The sequence below is a fragment of the Diceros bicornis genome, chromosome 15 (assembly GCF_020826845.1).
Source record: "Diceros bicornis minor isolate mBicDic1 chromosome 15, mDicBic1.mat.cur, whole genome shotgun sequence".
In the NCBI taxonomy this organism is placed as follows: Eukaryota; Metazoa; Chordata; class Mammalia; order Perissodactyla; family Rhinocerotidae; genus Diceros; species Diceros bicornis.
In genome coordinates this window covers 23531893-23551675 of record NC_080754.1, presented here as the reverse complement: position 1 = coordinate 23551675, position 19783 = coordinate 23531893, and the positions used below count along the sequence as shown (strand labels likewise).

At 40.0% G+C, this 19783-nt stretch overlaps 1 pseudogene; it reads left to right on the top strand.

Moving 5' to 3' along the window:
- The first annotated feature begins 4669 nt into the window (after nt 1-4669).
- Nucleotides 4670-19200, top strand: LOC131415078 (protein mono-ADP-ribosyltransferase PARP15-like; annotated as a pseudogene).
- The last annotated feature ends 583 nt before the right edge of the window (nt 19201-19783 follow it).

The window sequence follows — 19783 nt, the reverse complement described above, 5'->3', positions numbered from 1 at the left end:
TGGGCCTCATAAAGCATCTCTTACATAAGGCCACTTCTCCAAGATTGGGAGATGTAGCTGATCTACCTAATACATAGATAGAAGCACAGAGAAAGAGGCAAAATGAAGAGACAAAGGAATATGTTGCAAATAAGAGAACAGGACAAATTCTCAGAAAAAGAACTATATGAAACAGAGGTAAACAATCTGCCTGATAAAGAGTACAAACTAATAGTCATAAGGATGCTTACTGATCTTGGGAGAAGAATAGATGAACACAGTGAGAACTTCAACAAAAAATTGAAAAATATAAAAAAGAACCAATCAGAAATGAAGACTACAGTAATGGAAATGCAGAATTCACTAGAGGGAATCAATAGCAGAGTTGATGTTACAGAAGAATGGATCAGCGAGCAGGACAAAAGACTGGAGGAAATCTCCCAAGCTGAATGGAAAAAAGAGAAAAGAATTTAAAAGAATGAGAACAGTCTACAGGACCTCTGGGACAACATCAAGCACACTAATGTCCATATTATAGGTGTCCCAGAAGGAAAAGAGAGAGACAAAGGGGCAGAGAATATATTCAAAGAAATAATAGCAGAAAACTTTCCTGACCTAAACTTCCTTAGTACACCTAGGTGCAGGAAGCATAGAAAGCGCCAAACAAGATGAATCCAAAGAGGCCCACATCAAGACACTCTATAATTAAATTGTCAAGAATTAAAGATAAAGAGAGAATCCAAAAAGATGCAAGAGAAGGGCAACAAGTTACATACAAAGGAAACCCCATAAGGCTATCAGCTGACTTCTCAGCAGAAAGCTTACAGGCTAGAAGGGAGTGGCATGACATATTTAAAGTGCTGAAAGGAAAAAACCTACAGCCGAGAATACTCTGCCCAGAAAGGTTATCATTCAGAATGGAAGGAGAGATAAAGAGTTTTTCAGATAAGCAAAAACTAAAGGAGTTTATCACCAATAAACCAGCCTTGCAAGAAACGCTAAGGAGAAAGTGGAAAAAGAAAAGACGACAAATAGGAATAAGAAAATTATCAAAAACAAAACAATAAAACCACTGGTAAAGGCAAATATACAGCAAAGGTAGCAGATCAACCACTTATGAAGGTATTATGAAGGTCAAAAGATGAAAGTACTAAAATTATCTATTTCCATGATATGACAGTAATAGATACACATGTACAAAAAAGAGGTTAAATATGGTACCAAAAACATGAATTGTGGGAGGAGGGGAGTAAGAGAGTAGAGCTTTTAGCAAGAGGCCAAAGTTCAGATACCATCAACTTAATATAGATTGCTATATACATAGGTTATTATATATGAATCTCATGGTAATCCCAAACCAGAAACCTACAATAAATACACAAAAAATTAAGAGAAATGAACACAAACATATTACTAAAGAAAGCCATCAAACTACAAGGGGAGAGAGCAAGAGAAGAAGAAAGGAACAGAGAAGAACTACTAAAACGCCCAGGAAAGAAGTATCAAAATGGTAAAAAGTACATACTTATCAATAGCTACTTTAAATGTCAATGGACCAAATGCTCCAATCAAAAGGCATAGGGTGGCTGATTGGATTAAAAAAAGACCCAGATATATGTTGCATACAAGAGACACACTTCAGACCTAAAGACACTCACAAAGTGAAAGTGAAGGGATGAACAAAGATACTCCATGCAAGTGTCAATGAAAAGAAAGCTGAGGTAGTAATACTTTCATTAGATAAAATAGAATTTAAAGCAAAAACTGTAACAAGAGACAAAGAAGGGAACTACATAATGATCAAGGGAACAATCCAACAAGAGGATATAACACTTGTAAATATCTATGCACCCAATGTAGGAGCACCTAAATATATAGCAATTATTAACAGACATAAAAGGAGAAATAGACAGTAACACAATAATAGTAGGGGACTTTAACACTCCACTTTCACCAATGGATAGATCATCCAAACAGTAAGGAAACATTGGCGTTAAGTGACACAATAGACCAGATGGACTTAGTAGATATATACAGAACAATCCATCCCCAAACCGAAGACTAAACATTCTTTTCAAATACACATGGAACACTCTGCATGATTGATTACACATTAGGCCACAAAACAAGTCTCCATAAATATAAGAAGACTGAAATAATACCAAGCATCTTTTCTGACCACAACTGTATGAAACTAGAAATCAACTATAGGAAGAAAATCAGAAAAGCCACAAATATGTGGAGATTAAACAAAATGCTACTGAACAATGATCGGGTCAATGAAGAAATCAAAATAAAAAAATACCTGGAGACAAATGAAAATATGACATGCCAGAATTTATGGGATACAGCAAAAGGGATTCTAAGAGGAAAGTCATAGCAATAAAGGCCTTCCTTGACCAAAAAAAAAAAAAAAAAAGAAAAGAAAAAGCTCAAAGAATCAATGTAGCATTGCACCTAAAGGAACTGGAAAAAGAAGGCCAAAATCAGTAGAAGAAAGGAAATATAAAAACCAGAGCAGAAATAAATGAAATAAAGACTAAAAAAAACAATGTAGAAAAATATCAATGAAACTAAGAGCTGGTTCTTTGAAAAGATAAACAAAATTGACAAACCTTTAGCCAGACTCACCAAGAAAAAAGAGAGAAGGCTCAAATAAATAAAATCGGAAATGAAAGAGGAGAAATTACAGCAGACACCTCAGAAATACAAAAGATTATAGGAGAATACTACAAAAAGCTAAACGCCAACAACTTGGATAACCTAGAAGAAATGGATAAATTCTTAGAATCATGCAACCTTCCAAAACTGAATCAAGAAGAAATAGAGAATTTGAATAGACCAATCACCAGTAAGGATATCAAAAGAGTAATCAAAACCTTCCAAAAAATAAAAGTCCAGGACCAGATGGCTTCCCTGGTGAATTCTACCAAACATTCAAAGAAGATTTAATATCTATCCTTCTCAAACTATTCCAAAAAATTGAAGAAGATGGAATGCTTTCTAACTCATTCTATGAGGCCAACATTACCCTGATAGCAAAACCAGACAAGGACAACACACAAAAAAGAAAATTACAGGCCAATATCACTGATGAACATTGATGCAAAAATCCTCAACAAAATACTAGCAAATTGAATACAACAATAAATTTAAAAAATCATACACCCTGATCACGTGATATTTATTCCAAAGAGGCAGGGCTGGTTCAACGTCTGCAAATCAATCAATGTGATACACCACATTAACAAAATGAAAAATAAAAATCACACGATCATCTCAATAGATCCAGAGAAAGCATTTGACAAGATACAGCATCCATTTATGATAAAAACTCTGAATAAAATGGGTATAGTAGGAAAGTACCTCAACATAATAAATGCATATATGACAAACCCACAGCTAATATCATACTGACTGAAGAAAAGCTGAAAGCTATCCCGCCAGGAACAAGAACCAGACAAGGATGCCCACTTTTGCCATTCTTATTAAACATAGTATTAGAAGTACTAGCCAAAGCAATCAGGCAAGAAAAAGAAATAAAAGGGATCCAAATTGGAAAGGAAGACGTGATTCTGTCATTATTGGCAGATGACATGATTTTATATATAGAAAACCCTAAAGAATCCACCAAAAAACTATTGGAAATAATAAATGAATACAGTAAAGTTGCAGGATATAAAATCAACATACAAAAATCAGTTGCGTTTCTATACACTAACAACAAAGTAGCATTTATTCTTTTTGCTGCAATTGTAAATGGGATTGTATTCTTAATTTAATTTGCAACAAAAAGAATAAAATACCTAGGCATAAACTTAACCAAAGAGGTGAAAGACCTGTACACTAAAAACTACAAAACACTGTTGAAAGAAATTGAAGCAGACACAAAGAAATGGAAAGATAATCCGTGTTCTAGGATTGGAAGAATTAATATAGTTAGAATGTCCATTCTTCCTAAAGCAATCCACAGATTCAATGCAAACCCTATCAAAGTTCCAATGACACTTCTCACAGAAATAGAATAAAGAATCCTAATATTTATATGGAACAACAAAGACCCTGAATAGCCAAAGGAATCCTGAGAAAAAAGAACAAAGCTCAAAGTATCATACTCTCTGATTTCTAAATATACTACAAAGCTATAGTAACCAAAACAGCATGGTACTGACACAGAAACAGACACACAGATCTATAGAACAGAGTTGGGTGCCCAGGAATAAACCTACAGCTCTTCTACTGCTGGGTATTTATCCAAAGAACATGAAAACAGGAATCCATAATGATACATGCACCCCTATGTTCAATGCAGCATTATTCACAATAGCCAAGACTTGGAAACAACCTAAGTGCCCATCAAGGGAAGAATGGATAAAGAAGATGTGGTATACATACACAATGGAATACTACTCAGGCATAAAAAAATTGAAATTTTGCCATTTGCAACAACGTGGATGGACCTTGAGGGTATTATGCTAAGCAAAATAATTCAGTGGGACAAAGTCAAATACGGTATGATCTCACTTATAAACAGAAGGTAAAAACAACAACAACAACAACAATAACAAAACACGTAGATACAGAGAACAGATTGGTGGTTAACGCAGAGGAAAAAGGGAGGGAGGAGGGCACAAAGGGTGACGGCACATCTAAATGGTGATGGATGGTAAATAGTCTTTGTGTGGGGAACATGGTGTAATCTACACAGAAATCGAAATATGATGATGTACACCTGAAATTTATATACTGTTATAAATCAATGTTATGTCACTAAAAAAAATAAATAAAATTAAAAAACAGAAAACATAAAATAAAGGGCCACTTTCATGCATTAAAATAAAATGAATTTAGTTATTTGGATAGACAGAGCCAGTCTATAAACATCTATGAGGGTCTAAAGCTAGAAATACCATCACCATATTCAGTGGTGGAGAAGCAGTTGGCACATTCACCAAGTGCTCACCACAGACACTGCCCTTGGAAGGTGGCATTCCTTGAGGAATCCTCCTTAGCCGGTTGGCCCACTCTGAGTACTAACATCTGATTTTCACCACTGAAAACTGTTCTATTAATTTTATATAAAGTGTGCATACTCATAGCAAAAATGCAAACAATATAAAAGAATAAAGAACAAAGGTTTGCATTCAGTTTTGCCGCTTAAAGGCTGAGCGAGGTAACCTCTATGAATCTCAGTTTCATCGTGTGTAAAATGAGCATGGCAGTAACTCCTCTCAGAGTTGTGAGAATTGAGAGCATGTATTTGAAGTGTCCAGCACACAGAAAGCCCCAAAACTGGTTGCAGAAGTGGTTATTCTTACCTTTTATTACCTGACTTGAAGGGCAATGGCTACAACTTACTAACATTAGCACTTAAACAAGACATGAGAGATAATTTTGTTCTTTAAATTCTAGTTATTCTCAGGCATTTGGTATAGAAATGTGGTATTCCCATGAAATAAAGTAAATCAGCTCTGGTATTTATTGAGAAAATTCCTAGATTGAACCACAATCCTTTAATTAAAGTCTCTGAGGTAAGAGGAATCTATTGAGAATTGTTGTTCCTAACTGATGTCTGATGATGAACATTCCAAAGAATTGGATTAATGTTTTTATAGAATGTTGTTGTGGCCCATTTCTTTCTATTTCCAGGTATTTTTAGATGAATTTACTAGATGATTGAGCAGAAGTCTCAACAAGGAGAGGATTCTCATGGCTGGAGATACCCAAGGTCTGGTCAAGTTGTTCTGCTGAGGAAATATTTCCCTGTGTTTAGTAACTCTTCAGTATTAGTTGAAGTCTAACAGAAGGAGACAAATTGACATGAATACCAAATCAGTGATAGAGGAGGTGTTAGAGCGTGTTCCATTGTCCGGGCACACAAAGAATAAGTCATATTGACGTGAACCAAATCGTTGGTGATGAGGCAGAGTTTCTAAGATGATAACTAAAGATACCTAGAATGTGCATGGCACACTAAACTTTACTGATTGCTTTCATATATAGTATGTTATTCAACCTAAACAATGGCCCATGAGCAGGTGGTTCTGCTTCCACTGTGTAAATGTGGAAGGGGAAATCTAAAGAGTTTAAGGGGCGAGTAGAAATGGCATATCTAAGTTGTAAAGCCTCGGAGTGTAGAGTGGATAGTAATATGCCAACATGTTCTAGGTGATTTCCTCTGAGTGGCCTTTGTATCGCTACCCCAGCAGGATGCGAAGCGGCAGGAAGAGCTCACGTTTGGAGTTAGCGGGCCATTGTTTCACATTGGACAGATAACCTAGCCACTCTGAGACCATTTTCCTTTCTGTAAAATTGTAATAAAAGATTGTCCCAGAAGTGGAAAGCTTCAGTTACAGGATGAATAAGTTCTGGAGACCTAATATGCAGCATGGGGACGATAGTTAATAACAATGCACCGTATACTTGAAATTTGCTAAGAGACTACATCTCAAGTGTCCTCACCCCCCCCCCACAGAGGTAACTATGTGAGGTGATGTGTGTGTTAATTAGCTCAATTGTGGTAATCATTTCACAATGAATACGTATATCAGAACATCACATTGTACACCTTAAATATAGACAATTTTTATTTGTCAATAATACTTCAATAAAGCTGGAAAACAAAAAAAAAGAATCTCTCAGAGACGTTGCCGGCGTGGAATGAGAGTGCACTCTGCCCTCTCTCCTTTCTCGTGACGCCGCAGCGACTTTTGCAAACGAACAGATGGTCGAATCAGATGGTTCTGCCTCACCCTGTTTAACTCAAAAAATATAGATATTCCTACTGCCACAAAGCATTCTTTTCTAATTCCTTAAAAAAGAAAACCCAGCAGTTTAACAGGCGAGGAGACAAGGTAATGTTTGGATTTATGTCGGGGGAGAGAGGACCGGGAAGAGAATAGGGCTCCATAGTGTTTGTCCTCCTCCAGAAGCCAGCTATCCCTTCATCCGCTTTCTTTCTTTTCAGGTATCTTCGGGACTGTCTCTAACCCTGAGTTCGGAACATATGAAATGAAAATTGGTGCGATTACTTTCCAGATTGCTCCTGGAGATATCACAAAAGAAAAAACAGACGTTATTGTAAACTAGACAATAAAGACATTTAATCTGAAATCAGGTGCTTTATTTAAACAATATACTTGATTGTAACTATTATCATGACTAATATCTGGGAGGGAATTGTGGCTAATGTTGCCCTGAGTAGACAGAGTGTTGTAGAAAATATGCGGGCCCTGGAATCAGAAAGACCTGGGTTTGAATCCTGGCTATGCCACTTACCATTGTGTGACCTTGGAAAAAATCACTTAACCTCTCTGAGCCTCAGTTTTTCTGCCTGTCAAATGCCTGTTTCCCAGAGGAGCAGTAGATGGGGTATAACTGATGTAAAGTCAGGGTGTAACTGATGTATCGCATTTAGTCAATGTCAGCTCTCCTCCCCTTTTCGGCTCTGAACTATCAAAATTCCACACTTATAATTTAATAAGCTTTAAGTTTTTCTACTTTTATTTCCTTTTGTTTGTAACTCAGTTGGTACTCACATCTCTCCTCCTGTAACTCAACTCTTCTCTACACTATAGTGACCCAAAACTAAATCCAACCCTTCTTTCTTGATATTCCCTAAAATGTTTGACCACCCCCATTGATGTAACACTTTTGAGCATGCTCTCCCCACATACGTCTATTTGTTTATAACTTACATACGTATACTCTTATGGTAATATATTTTATATGTTATAAAAGATTAATTTTTAAATTAAAAGGGTAAGATAAAACATAAATAGAAATAGAAGTTTAAATACTTTCTATATCACAAAATATTATGGAACTTACTATGTGGAAGTGAGTCTGTAGAATAGCCATTCAATTTATCAGTCATTCAAAATGTAGACCTAAAGAACCTTCAGTTATTTGAAACATGGTAAGTTAGACATATGCTTTTGTCCCTGCCGCCTTTTGAAACTCCATTAAAGTGACAGGAAATGAACTAAAAGGGCACAAACCCACAAGGAAACGAGAGTTGGAGGGAAAACAACAATGAAAAAGAGACAGCAACATACATCTAGAAGATGGGAAGCAGCTAGCCAGTGGAGGTAACTGACCTGAAGTGGAGAAGACTGAGAACCTGCTAGAGAGAATGGCTGCCCCAGAGACACAGGAATGGAGGCAGGAGGAACCTGGGAAGGCAGGGGGCAAGTAAAGAGATGAGAACAGAATTGGATGAAATTCTATGTCAGGAGCCCTGAGACCTGTTGATTCTATCCCCCATCCTATGCACCAGTCACTTCCCTTGCTCTTCCCCAGCCAGACATGGGAGATTTATTCTCTAAGGATTCTGGACTTAGAGCATCAGGCACAGGGGAGGGTGGGGAGCTAGACTGAAAACAGTGTTTAAGTGAAGTCTCTGTACTGAGCAATGAGCCCCTGTCCCTGCGGGGCTCCCAGAACAGCACAGGGGCTTATGCCCTCCAGGCATGAGATTGGAGGGTCCTTCTGGGGAGACGCGGAGTGCCCTGAAGTCCAGTACTTACTGCCTGCTCACCTTACACTGAAGACTGCCGGTCAGCCAGCCTCCTGCACATGGAGCTTCCAAACTCACTCTTAAACATGAATGGAATGGCAAAGACCACCCGATGTTTGAGGAAAACCTCCACCATGGCAAAGTCAGAGACCAAAACAAATGAACTGAAAAAGGAATTTTTAAAAAAGAGACAATTCATAACACACACACACATAATCAAGGAGTTACAGGTAGATAGACAGATCTTCATAATCATAAAATAACTAACATTTATTCAATAGTTTCTTTGTGCAGATCCTGTCTAAGCATTTTCATCCATTACCTCTTGTAATGTTCAAATAACTGTGAGGAAAATGCTATGCTGCACTCTGTGTAACAAATGAGGAACTGACTCGTCAGGTATTAGCCAGTAAGTGGTGGAGTCAACTCCAACCCAATCTGTCCAAATCCAAAGTCCATGTTTCCAACCACTCCACCCAGCTGTCATTAGATGTGACCAAAGTGCTGAAGCTACAGCCTTGACTAGAAGATTCACTGGACTGAAGCCAGCCAGCTATGTCTAATGGTGAAAAACAAAACAAAATTAAACAACAAAATCAAAGAACTTAAGGAAAATGCTCCATTTTATTTCAGATTTGAGATACATGCTTCTCATTAGTATCAGAACTTTTATTTTTGTATCTTCATTCAATTTTATAAAATAATAAGATAGAATGCAAGAAATTTCCAATAACTGCAAAAACATCCCTGTACAAATCGAGATGGTAAAGTCCACACCCTGGAGACATTTAGCTACTGGGTGGTGTCATCATGCTGTGGACCAGATTGTTTATTCACAACCGTGGAATGAAGGTTGCCATAGAAAAGATGATTTTCTGTGGGAGGAGGACATCAATGGATTATGCACAAAATGGTGAGTTGGACAAAGTCTAATCTACAAAAGCTATAACCACATATTGAATTTTAACTAATGCCTTTACCATTAACATGTCTTATTTAGGGGCATCAAAAGCAATTATAGAAAGTTCTGGACAAGCTGTGGAAAACGAATGTGCTGTACTAGGTATGGTCACATGTTACTTTTGGCTACAACCTGTTGAAAATTGGAGGGCTGAGAATACGGTGAGAGGACCTACGGGAGGATGAGGGGGGAGTAGGTGGTGAGCGCTAGGGAAGAAGGTCGGTTCACTGGGCGAGCAGACATAGGTGGTGTGACTTGGTGGCTGTGTGGGAGAAGTCCTTTCTCCCAGCATCCCCTCTGTCTCTTCCTTCCCGAGTATTAAAAGGAACCCAAGCCTGGGTCCTAATAATCCAGGCTCTACCATATACTGAGGGATCCTGGACATGTCCTCTGACCTCTAAGAGCTTTGCCTCTCTCACCCATAAGATGATTTTACTCACAAGGAGTTTGGTAATGGCTTTCCCACAGGTGGTTGTGAGGATCAGAAGGAACAATGAATGTAAAAAGCTTTGTAAACTGTAAAGTGCTGTACAAATCATCTTTTATTTTGCCCAATCTTGTTCTGCTTCATACAGCATATCATGTAGCTGACCTCTAATCCTTTTATGAATGAATGTGGAAGGCTGGGTGGTTCTGAGGTGTTTTCTGACACCAACCAATTCTCCAATTCTGCTATCTAACCAGAGTTAGCACCAGATTCCACAAGTCAAAGGGCTCAGTCCCCCAAGACTGCCCCCACTTCAAACACCCAGGGTCTTTGCAAGTCCCAGGGGCCGCCTGTACTTCTAATGGACTGGCTATAAATTCAGGGTTTCCCACAACCCCCTTCTCAGGTTTGACAAGTCACTAGAACAACTCACAGAACCCAGAAAAACACTTTTCTTACATTTCCCAGTTTATTATAAAGGATACAACTCAGGAACAGCCAAATGGAAGAAATGTGTCCAATGACAAAGCTAAAACAATTTAGAATGAGTTTGAGGTCCTTTATTCAAGAGAAGACAATCCATGGACTGAGGAGTACGGTGCCTCTCTAGCAGTGAGCACTATTCCTGAGGGATTTTGGGCAAGAGCCAGTTCATAGAGCATGAGAAGAGGAAATGGGGCAATTGAGGATGCTTGGCTGGGGTTGCATATCTGACCTTGTCTAGAAAGATCAAGGAACAAGGAAATAAGTATAGAGCCCAGAGTTGGCTTGGCATTTAGGGATTGGCTGAGAGACATCCTGTGTTTCAGTCAAGGAGAGCATTTACAGGAAAACAAAAGTTTAATTTGAAAGTTTGTCTTGCTGACATGGTACCAGGGCCAGGGGCGGCTCCATCTTGGACCTAGAAATGTATTTAAGCAGCTGTGTAGGGCAAGGTATGGGAGAAGGGGCACAGAGCTTCCATGTGCTTTCCAGGCACACCACCCTTCTAGCACCTAGATGTGTTTACCAACGAGGAAGTTCCTAACCCCTGTTGTTTAGGGGTTTTATGGAGGTTTCATTACAAGGCAAGATTGATTAAATCATTGGAATTGTGATTGACCCTGGAGGTCAAGGGCTGAGGCTGAGAGTTCTAATCCTCTAATCTTGGCTGGGTATCTCTGGAGACCAGCCCCATTCTGAAGCTATCTCATCCCACACCCTCTAGGAGTCATCTTGTTAGTGTATCAATACACTCATCACTCAGGAGATTCCAAAGGTTCTAGGAAGTCTGAACCAGCAACCAAGGACAAAGACCAAATATTTACTTTTTATGATATCACTGTGGAGAACTTGTAAGAGTGCCCATAAAATATTTATCCTTCAAAACCGGGACTCATGCCTTGCCAAGTAGACACTCAGCTGTGAGTGTGATTTGAAGAAGTTTTGGAAGATCAAAAGTGACCACCCTGAAATATATCTCTTTACTTTGATTATTTTCTCTGATGGACATTTCACCTCCCCCAAACTGCCTAAAGAATTTAACGTAGAAGACCTGTTTCAGGAAGGAGCGACTACCATATGATGGCTGTAATATAATGTAAAATAGATATTACAGTAGGAAAGGCATCAAACCCCTCTCATCAAAAATTCTGACTCTCCCAGGCCACATTCTCTAGGTGGCCCTGAAAAGAGTTGCCAGACAAACATTTACATTTATAAGGGAAATCTCCATTTGTAAATGTATCGCCCTCTCTGTACCGGGAAGAGAGGGATGACCTCATCTGTAGAAACTTATGAATGTGGAAGTTGAGGCCTTAAGTCTGCATAACAACCTTACCCTTGTTTACTGTGCTTTTCTGGTAATCTCCCGTAACTGACTCCTCCCACCCCCAACATCCTCCTTTGTCTTTAGCTGAAGATAGTATTTAAGATGAGAATCTCTGCCATTGTGTTGAGAAACTCAGTTTCCCTGGTTTCTCCCATGTATACATGTTATTAAACTTGGTATTATGTTGTCCTGCTAACCTGTATTAATTATTTGGCCAGCCATAAGAACCTTAAGGGAAAGTGTGGAGGGGGATTCTCTCTCTTCCCCAACAAAGTCATAGTGTCCTACGTTTGACAACACGTTCCCACAACTTGCTCTGCTATCGTGCCTGAAACTCCTACTTCAATAGCCCTCCTCTGATTAAGACACTTTCTCTGGAGGAATAAATCCATGAAGAGAGATCAGAAGAAGGAAATATTGATCACCAGCGTGAGGATGTTAGCAGGGTTCTGTGCAATGGAAGAGCTAGCTGTCCCTTAGAAGGCAGAAGCAGAGAAGGAAGCTGGGCTGGACAAGCTGGGAAAGCCTAAGGAGGCTGCCTGGGAGGAAAGGGCCAGTGGGACACCAGAGGGGCAGCAGGGAGTGCCTGGGCAATGGGAGCCCAGCAGGAGGGTGATGTAGGCAGGGACCCACTCTCCTCCTCCTCCGTTTGCTGGATCCCTGCCTTATTCAGGGTACAAAAGGGCCTTAAAGCAGCCCTGGTAATTTCCATTAGTGCTTAAGAGCTCTCGGGGTCCTGAGGGAGGGGGAAATTGTCATCCTTTCACACCTCCACACCATAGAACACATTGCTTTTACCCCCTTGAAAATTTCATCTGGTGGAATGAGCCCATAATTACTCTTCTGGAAAGTAGAGTGGGAGTTCAGATCCTGGGCGATCTTAGGCTACTGAGCTTACCTCTCTGTGCCTCCATTTAATCTGTGAAATGGAGGAAACAGAACCTGCCTCACAGGCTTGTTTGGAGGGTTGAGTGGACTAACGCAGGCAGAGTGCCTTTGAAAGCACCTCAAATATTCAACAATGTAGCTGCTGAGTTAAAGAATCCTGATTGTAAAGAAAATGAGGCTGTCACAGTCCCAGTGAATGAAACCAGCTGGGTGGAGGGAGGCTGGAGTCAGGAATCTTCTTGACTTTTGCTGATGTCAGCTATTTTCATTTCTCAGTGATCAAAGTGTTGCTTCCAGTAAGTATGTGCTATGTGTGTTTCAATTTTTTCCTTTTTTTTCAGCTACAGTGGCTCACAGAGATTTTATAGTTACACAAGGTGGATACCTAGTGTGCAAGATAATAATGCATGTTCTTGGGGAAAATGATGTCAGGAAAATGGTCTCCAGTTTTCTAGAAGAGTGTGAACAAAGGAAGTACACATCTGTTTCCCTTCCAGCCATCAGAACAGGTTTGCAGCCTCTCCTTGTTACCACCCAGTGTGGGGCCTTCTGCTCACCACAGGACACGCCAATAGTCAAGAGGCAAGGTGGTAGGAGAAAAAGGACTTTTTATTACAGCTTGCTAGCAAGAGGGAAGATAGCCGACTAATGCCTGAAAAAAGCCATCTTAAGGGGCACAAAGTCTTGCAGCAGTTATATAGGCCCAGTGGGTTATAGGGGAGGGGGTTAGGAATGTTCACCTTCTGGTGTTACAGACTGGGAGTGCCACACCAGATCTTTCAGTTTCATTGATGATGGCTATTAGCATAGATTCTCTGTTCGGAGGTCATCACATTCCTAAGGAACTGAAAAGAACAAAGTTACCATCTTATCGCAGCTGGGAGGTACACGCACAAGCAGGGATCGTAAAATCAACAAAGCAGTTAGATCTCCTGGAGGGTGCATATCCAGCTGGGTTAGTTTGTCAGAGGTCATTCAAATTTACAATAGGGTTTTTTTCCTACAATGGCTTCCCTCATGTCAACCTTGTCTTGAGCCAGTATCATCATCACTCAAAGATTCTGAATAATCCAGATTCCTTTAGACTCAGTCTCAGTCTAAATGAACTCCATGCTGAGTCTAGGCAGCAATAGTGATGTGAGTCAGAGAGTGGGCAGCCTTTCAGAACCTGAGGGCCACCTATGGGGCCTCTGCCCCTTTCACCCATCTTTCTTCTTTGTATTATGTTCCCTAAGTGTCTTCCCATGTTGGGACCCTAACTTCCTGGTTTTCTCACTCTTCTTTTTGTCCTCTGGGGGATTCATTTACTCTCATTATCTCAACTACCGTTTTGCACTGACTCCCAAATCAGCATTTCTAGCCTTCTCCGGGATCTTCTCTGGGACATTTCTCTGTTCCAGAAACTTAATTATAACACAGTCCAAACTCATCATCATCACCATCATCCCTTGCAAAGCGTCACCCCTCTTGAGTTGTTTTCTAGTTGCCTCCTTGGGTGGTGCCGTGATGCTCCCAGCTTCCTGCCACCCTTGCTTCCTGGAGCCCTCAGACCTCCAGAGTCAGCACGTCCTACTAAGTCTTCTTCCAGGGGAGGTTCAGTTTCAGGCTTCCTTTTAGTTTCCAAACCCCTAATACCTCCCCTTCTGGTTTACTGTGGTGTCTCCCATAGACCCCTCATTCGTGTATTCATTACATTGAAATGCTGTTCCCCAGGTCCTGTGCAAGCTGCTGGGGATGAAATCACAAGTGAGACGCAGTCGCTGTCCTCAAGCCACAAGCTCAGCTTCATCCCGCTGACAGTTTCTAGGAACACTTTCCTCATCATCTCTCACATCACACAATAATTTTCTTAGTTGAGGATGATGCTAATGACCCACTCCCTGATTCCTTCACCTCCCAATTCATGGGCTTTTTTAAAGGCCCTGAGAGAAGCCCTAATAATGCTTTTACAAGGTTATATGATTTAGTAAAACTTCACAAGTACAGTATTTTAACCACCATGGGTTGAAACCACTGTTTCTTCCCACTGTCCCACCTCCCAGGCACTTCGACTATGTTCTTTACATAGTGTTTACTCAGCGTAGAAGATGGGGTACAGAACAACATGCTATAATATCTTTAGCAGGGTCATCATGTTTCAAAGGAAAAATAATAAAGAACCACACTAAATAAAACTGATAAAATTGAAAACATCAATAAATTGGCTTTCGTGTTTGCATATCAGTTTCTTACGGAATGAATTCCATAGAATTTTCTGGGAAAATTACAATTTCAAGCTATAGTGAATCTAAGTTTATCTAAAAATATTTTAGCTAGACCATTAATTAACGTATATCATATTAGTGTCAGAAGCATTAACTTTGTCTGTTTACCAAATTGACAAGAATAAAATAAGCAACTATGAAATGTGTAGCTTTTTTTTTTTCAAAGCCCGGGATGAGATGAATGAGAAACAAGAGCGTAGGAAGTGCCCTGATTTTCAGACAACCCTGGAAATGGATGTCACGGTTTCACCAAATGCTGACTTTCCAGATGATATTCCTGTACACTGGACTGACGTGAATCAGCAGTGGTCCTGTGTGATCCAGCTACAACCTGGACAGTCAGAATATGACACTGTGAAGGACAAGTTCTCTCAGACTTGTTCTTCCTACAAAATAGAGAATTCTTACATTAAAGAATTACTTTTAAATATTGAAGAACAAACATGAAAGCCATTTTTTTCTTAACACTCTATAACACTTTTCCTTCCTTTATAGTTTACTGTATTCAGTTTTTTTTTTTTGCTGAGGAAGATTCTCCCTGAGCTACCATCTATTGCCAATCTTCCTCTTCTTTTTTTTTTTTATGTATGAGCCGCTGCCACAGCACAGCCACTGACAGGTGACTGGTGAAAGTCCATGCCCGAGAACTGAACCTGGGCTGCCAAAGCAGAGCACGCTGAACCCAACTGCTAGGCCACCAGGGATGGCCCCTTACTATATTAATTTTAACTGGACTCACTCAAGCTCCATAGACTTCAAATCTTATAGTTCATTCATTAGCAGTAATGAAGGAGATTCCCAAAGTCACATGTATATGTATGAATACTTTTACTTATAATTTACAAACCCACTCAAACTGATTCAACAAGAAATGTATTGAAAATTAATGGAAAGTCTAGCAGGAAGATCATCTTTGAAGCGATTTGATCCAGTGGCTCAATGATGTCATAGATCTGGTTCCTCTGGCTTTGCTGTCCACAGTATCAGCTTTATCTGAAGACTGCACTCCCTTGATGATTATAGGAGGCTGCTGGTGGCAATCAGGGGGTCTCTGTTTCCCCCATTCACATCTCACAGCAGAGAAACTGTGTCCTATCCCACAACCACTGGATAAGAGTCCCAGGCTTTGTGTTGAGTGGACCACTCCAACTGGTCAGTGTCAGGGGAGTGCCATATTCCATTGGCTTGGACCTGGGCTATTGGATCCCATCATTGTGTGCTGCCATCATGAGAGTACCATGATTGATTTAACCCAATTAGACTCCATCCTAGAACTATAAACAGGGCCAACTGTATCCAAGCACAAGAGGGATGAAGTGGAATGGATGTTCAGAGATTCCCACAATGTCCACTATGCCACATAAAAATATTAGCCAGTAGGGGGCCGGCCCGGTGGCGCAAGCGGTTAAGTGCACGCGCTCCGCTGCGGCAGCCCGGGGTTCGCTGGTTTGGATCCCGGGCGCGCACCGACGCACTGCTTGGTAAGCCATGCTGTGGCGGCGTCCCATATAAAGTGGAGGAGGATGGGCACGGATGTTAGCCCAGGGCCGTCTTCCTCAGCAAAAAAGGAGGAGGATTGGCGGATGTTAGCTCAGGGCTGATCTCCTCACAAAAAAAAAAAAAAAAAAAAAAAAAAAATATTAGCCAGTAAAGTATAGAAGGTTATTGTCATACCATGTATACCAGAGCGGGGTGTGGCATCCTGGTAATTTAAAATCTAGCAGCTGCTTTCGTTAAACTATGAACTTAACTACATTAGAGCACTTATGAAATTGTGCTTTGATAACCCATCACATGCCTAACTCCCCCATTAGATAGTGGGCTTAAGTTGGATCACATCTTACTCATCTCTGCATTCCCAGTACTTAGCACAGTGCCTAGCATGCAGTAGGACACAATACTTACTGAAAAAACTTAATTGAATGAATGAACTTAATTCCTTAAGAGGAAGGAGAATCAAGGGCCGGCCTTGTGGCATAGTGGTTAAGTGTGCACACTCCGCTGCTGGCGGCCTGGGTTCGGATCCCGGGCGCGCACCAAAGCATTGCTTGTCAGGCCATGCTGTGGCGGCGTCCTATATAAGGTAGAGGAAGATGAGCATGGATGTTAGCCCAGGGCCAGTCTTCCTCAGCAAAAAAGAGGAGGATTAGCAGATGTTAGCTCAGGGCTGATCGTCCTCACAAAAAAAAAAAAAAAAAAGAAGGAGAATCAGAAGAGAGAGACTCCTGCAGAAAGGACAGAATTTAAAGGAGGAGATGCTTCGTGATGTGAAAAGCTGTTGAGTGTACAAGAACCTCGCTTCAATCGTGTTTACCCCATATCTGCAACTCTCTTGGCTCTTGTCCTTCTATCGCACCCATTTTGAAACATCCCAACTTTGGATTTGTTCCATAACCTACCTTCTCTCCTCCTGCTCCTAGATAACATCATTACTAGTTCATATTCCCTAACGGCTGAACCCTCCAGGTGCCTGGAATCCTTCATTGCTTCCTCCAGTCAGTTTCCTGATGCATTCCCATTCCAAACCTTCATCACTCTCCTTGAGGCCTCCATCACTCAGCAAAATAGCTTTCTCTCCTGCTTTTAATACTTGGGTTCTCCTCAGCATCTGCTACAGGTATCCACTCCATTCTTCTTGAACCTCTATTCTTCCTTTGTTTCTAGAACATCGTTTCCTCAGATTCCTCCTCCCTCTCTAGACATAGATTATCTGGATCCCTTTCTTAGGCTTTCGTAGTCCGTGTGTGTTCTCCTAACCCATACCTTATCTTTGTGAGGGGTAGTGATTTGTTTTCTTGTCTTTCTCCTCCATTAAACTAGAAGTTCCTCGAGGGCAGAGACCCAACACAGGGCTTGATTCATAGTAGATGTTCATAAATGATTATTGAATTTATGTTACATTCATTTTCTAGAAGGAAGAAGAACCCATAGAGAATTATATTTTGAAAAAAGGTAAAGAAAGACAAAGTTTTAAGGAGGGAGGTGTTCATGGTTTGAAATGTCATTGAGGGTCTAGAAAGAAATAGTCATTAGATTAGGCAATTATGAGGTGATTTATGACCATAATTGGAGCAATGCAGAAAAACACCATTACTGGGAAGAAGACACATGGAATGGGTTTGGAGATCAGAATGATTTGAGGCAATAATAGTTGAATGATCACAAATTTTTGAGTAGGAATTTGATTGTCAGTGAATCTCCAGGAATTCCAGGGAATGTACATAGGTAAACATTTCCATATGAATTATAAGTTCTGTTTTGTAAAATAGATAAAAATAGGCACAATTACATAGTATAGATACTTTTAGGCTATCCTTTTTCTAAAGGCAGAAAGGTACCTACTGTCTGAATATGCTCTTTATTTGCATTATATTCTCCTTTTCCTTTACCTCCCCACTTCCCTACCTTCCCAGCCTCCCCCTTCTCCCCATCCTCTACCTTCTCCACCTTTTACCCTTCTCCTCCTTCTCCATATTGCTTTTTTTAAAATCTACAAAAAACACAATATACTGAGCTCTAAGGTCATTTCCAAAATGTTTTGCCTTTTATCATTTATAGATTTAGAGAATACAGAAGGTATTTCTCTGGAAGAGCTACCAGGTGAAGAAAAACCACGTGGACACCAATAATGTCCATACAGATAATGAGAGACTCCTCTTCCAAGCGACAGATGCAGACACAGTGCTGCATGTCAATCAGCATGGCTTTAATTGCAGTTATACTGGGATGAATGGTAAAGAAGTGAGCAATCTGACTGATCAGAATGAGCTGAACAGTAGTTCTGGTGTTGACTCTTCATACCCAAGCAGTGTAGAACCATAGATGGCAGCCATATTGTCATCATCAGGATGGAATGCACTGTGTTCCACTGAAAGGAGACTGGCAACTTTCTAAGGACAGATGGAGTGAATTTTAGAAACGAGGAATAGTGGCTTTGGTGGGCAAGAACTTCATTTTTAAAAAATTTTTGTTGGGTTTGTGCATGGTTCTACATACTATGATAATTTTATATTGTTAGGAAGGCTCTTATCTTTCTCTTTAAAGCTACAATCTACGGAAACGGAATCTGTTTTTCTGTTGATGCTGGTTATTCTGCTAATGATAAATACTCCAGACCAGACAGCAGTGGGAGAAAGCATATTTATATGGTGAGAGTACTGACAGGAATCTACACACGTAGACGTGCAGGAATAATTACCCCTCCATCAAGGAACCCTCGAGAATCTTACAGATCTGTTTTACTCTGTAGTAGATGATACACAACATCCAAAGCTATTTGTGGTATTCTCTGATGATTATGCTTACCCAGAATACCTCATAACTTTCAGAAAACATAATTTTTTCTTTTCTTAACCTCAAAGAAATGATTTAGTCATACATTTGTAAGAATAATTAGTAGATAAACTATTAGGACCTCGATAAAATAATTCTTAAAAAGGAACAATTTATGGAGTTTTTTTCTTTGCCTTTGACTTGCTTACATAAATAAAAATCTCCATGTTAGGTGATGAAATGCTGAAAGAGCCTTTTTAAAATGCTCTATTGCAATTCGTAGCATTCTTCTCTTCTGAGCATATTGATGGGTGGAAGCTGAGATATGTAAATGACACAATTATAGCTACAACCATCCACAGACACCAAATCTATAGGAGAACAAAGAACATATTAATTTTTTCTATAGGAAAAGAAATAAGATGAATCACTTTAAAGCCAAGATGTTATTGTTCTTAGTGGAACATGTTAAGACATCAAACTGTGGTGAGCTAAACCACATTTCTCAATGAATAGGTTGCTCTTGAGCATCTGTAACAGCTGGGGATTTTACCTCCTTAGGAAACACTTACTAGTAACAGCTCAGCTAAAATGACTGAATCAAAGAATATTCCCCCAAATCTGTTGTGGGACAAATCAGGTAAAAATGTGTTGTATCATTACC